Genomic DNA, 3,542 nt, shown 5'->3' with positions numbered 1-3,542 from the left:
GAAAAAAAAAAAAAAAAAAAAAAAAGACAAAAGGACCAATGAAACAGAATCGAAGACCTGGATATCAATTCACACACCATGAACACCTGATTTTTGACAAAGTTGCAAAAAATATAAAATGGGGAAAAAGCATATTCAAAAATGATGCTGGCATAACTGGGTATCAACATAAAGAATGAAAATAGATCCATATCTATCACCGTGCACAAAAGTCAAGTTCAAAGGAATTAAAAACCTGAACATAAAACCAACCACATCAAACCTCATAGAAGAGAATGTAGGAAGTATACTTGAACACAGCACAGGAGAGTAATTCCTAAATATAACACCAGTAGTGCAGACTCTGAAAAAATAAATAAATAAATAAATGGAACCTCCTAAAACTAAGAAACTTCTGTAAAGCAAAGGACATGGTCAACAAAACAAAACAGCAGACTACATAATGGGAAAAGATCTTCACCAACCCCATATTGGACAGTGTGCTAATCTCCAAAATATACAAAGAACTAAAGAAACTGGTCATCAAAAGAGCAAATAATCCAATAAAAAAAAATGGGATCTAGACCTAAACAGAGTAGTCTCAACAGATGAAAATGGATGAAAGACACTTAAGGAAATGTTCAACATTCTTAGTTATCAAAGAACTGTAAATCAAAACAACTCTGAGATTCCTTCTTACACCTGTAAGAATGGACAAGATCAAAACCACTAATGACAGCTTATACTGGAGAGAATGTAGGGTAAAGGGAATACTCTAGTATTGCTGGTGGGAATGCAAGTTGGTATAGCCCCTTTGGATATCAGTATGGCATTTTCTAAGAAAATTAGGAAACAACCTACCTCAAGATGCAGCAATATCACTTTTGGGTATATAGCCAAAAAATGCTCAATCAAACCACAAGGACATGTGCTCAACTATGTTCATATTAACATTATTTGTCATAGCCAGAACCTGGAAACAGCCTAAATGCCCTTAAGAAAAGAATGGATAAAAAAAAAAAAAAGGTGTGGTTCATTTACAAAATGAAGTACTACACAACAAAAAAGAATGACATCTTGAAATTTGTGGGCAAATAAATAGATCTAGAAAACATCATATTGAGTGAGGTAAACAGGACCGTGAAAGACAAATATAATATGTACTCACTCATAAGTGGCTTTTAGACATGGAGCAAATAAAAACCAGGCTACAATTCACAACCCCAGAGAACCTAGTCAACCAAGACCCTAAGAGAGGCATACATGGATATAATTTACATGGGAAGTAGAAAAAGACAAGATCTCCTGAGTAAATTGGGAGCATGGGGATCATGGGAGAGAGAAAAGAGGAGGGGGAAGAAGGGAAAGGCGCATAGAAAAATATATAACTCAATTAAAGCAATAAAAAAGAAATTAAGAAAGAGAAACAGAGACACTTCAAAAAAAGTAATTCATGGTAATAACAGTATTGGTCTATGTCTGTAAAAGATGATTTCTAATAAACATTAGAAACAAAACAATCTTTTCTAATTTTACATACCTATCCCAGTTTCCACTATCTCCCCTGCTCCCTCTCCCCCCACCTTCTCCCCACTCTAATCCCCCATTCCCTCCCAAGAGAAGGTAAAGTAAGGTAAGGGATCAAGGGAAGTCAACAAAGTCTGACATATCACTTTGACGTAGGACTGAGGCCTTCCACCTCATATATCTAGGCTAAGCAAGGTATTCCTCCAAAAAGAATGGGCTCCAACATCCAATTCGAGCACGAGGGATAAATCCTGGTCCTACTGCCAGTGACCCCACATACTGCCCAAGTCACACAACTGTCACCCATAGTCAGTGGGCCAAGTTTGGTCCTATGCAAGTTCCCCATTATTAGTCAAGAGACAATGAGCTCACACTAGCTCAAGTCAGTTGTTTCAGTGGGTACCCACATTATGGTCATGATCCATTTGCTCATGTTATCGCTCCTCCCTCTCTTGAGCTGGTCTCCATTAGCTCGGACCAACGCAGAGCTGCAGATCACTGCCTCTGCTTCCATCAGTTGATATATGAAGGTTCTATGATGAAAGTTAAGGTAGTCATCAACCTGATTATAGGAGAAGGCCAGTTCAGGTACCCTCTCCACTATTGCTTAGGGTCTTATCTAGGGTCATTCCTTTGGATTCCTGAGAATTTCCCTAGTACCAAGTTTCTGGCTGGTTCCTTTTATTTCTATATTTTGATGTCTTTCTTGTAAAAGACTTTCTGAAGTGCTAGTAAATAATGACATTCATTCACTTAAATTTTTGAATTACATTTGTTTAGTGTGTGTGTGTGTGTCTATTAGAGTCAGTTTTTTGATCCCACCATTGTGGGCTCCAGGAATTGATCCCTGGTGCCTGAATTGGTAGTAAACACAACACAACAAAACAAAAATAATACATGTAGGACACTTCACGTGTATTGTCAGCTGATTACCAGACCCATAGAATGGAAAAGATTCTGTCCTTTGAAAAAAACCCAACTGTTGGAATTTTAGATAGTGTTTAAGATTTGGCAACTTCCCTCAGAGTCATGTTTACTTCTGTTCGGCCTACCTTGCCTGCTGAATGAGGAAAATAGCTATGGTTTTCAGAATATATGTGTGTATACAATATCTCTTCTTGGATCCTCCAAGTCATATCTTTATTGATCTGTGATCTGATAAGCATGTCTCAGCATTCTTTTGGGGAATTTTTATTCTTCAACCACTACCTCATGCTCAGACTTCGGTTTAAGGCTCCTCTGCTGATCTAGCTAGTTACTTGATTTTAATTATTTTTTGATTTTTAGGAAACAGATCTGCCCATCTGCTGGCTTCTCCTTTGTCCTGGCCTCATTAGGTTTTATGCTTCCATACTAATACCTATTTGAACTTAGTTCTGGGGGATTCAGAAAGGAGCCATCTGAATATGTATGTTGCAAATACTTAAAATAGTAAAGAAGGAAATTAAAAAGAAAGCAAATAAAAGAATGTGGAGGAGAGAAGTTCATTTCTTGACATTCTTATTGTGAGTATAACTTTTAATAGCTGAACAATCTCTCCAGCCCAAGGATCATTTCTTAAACAGTTATATAATAATAGATTCATTCTCCTTCCCCCATCAAAATAAACGAAAGCTGTATTCCAAGATTCTGTCTTGCTAATGACTACAATTAGAAAGGAAACACTATAAAGTACTTTTTGCTAGTTCTTTTGCTTTAGGTTTTTTGATTGTTTGTTTTAGTTTTTTTTTTTTTTTTTTTTTTTGAGTCAGGTTCTCACTAGTGGCACCTGAAAATCGCTAGTAAATCAGTTCGACCTTGGACTCACAAATATCCGCCTGGCCCTGCCTCCTGGGGCTGGGATTAAAGGCATGTGCTAGATTTGGTTCTTTTCTTCTTCTTTTTTTTTTTTTTTGATGCAGTTTTGGTACTTGAAAAATTTGAGTATTAGTTCCATTTCATCAGTGTGGACCAACTGTCCAACAAACCTCAAAATGTGTGTTAACTGTGAATCGTCTGTCTGTTGCTCTTTTCAAAGCTCTCTTCTGTCCCAGACC

The 3,542-nt window shown here is 37.1% G+C and overlaps 1 protein-coding gene across 1 annotated transcript in view; it reads left to right on the top strand.

The window, feature by feature from the left end:
- Positions 1-3,542, top strand: part of Ano3 (anoctamin 3) — a 292,415-nt gene that overhangs the window by 262,822 nt on the left and 26,051 nt on the right. The window lies entirely within an intron of this gene.

The sequence above is a fragment of the Alexandromys fortis genome, unplaced genomic scaffold, assembly GCF_014885135.2.
Source record: "Alexandromys fortis isolate MF-2015 unplaced genomic scaffold, M_Fortis_MF-2015_v1.1 scaffold_229, whole genome shotgun sequence".
NCBI lineage: Eukaryota > Metazoa > Chordata > Mammalia > Rodentia > Cricetidae > Alexandromys > Alexandromys fortis.
This window is presented reverse-complemented; position numbering and strand designations above follow the sequence as displayed.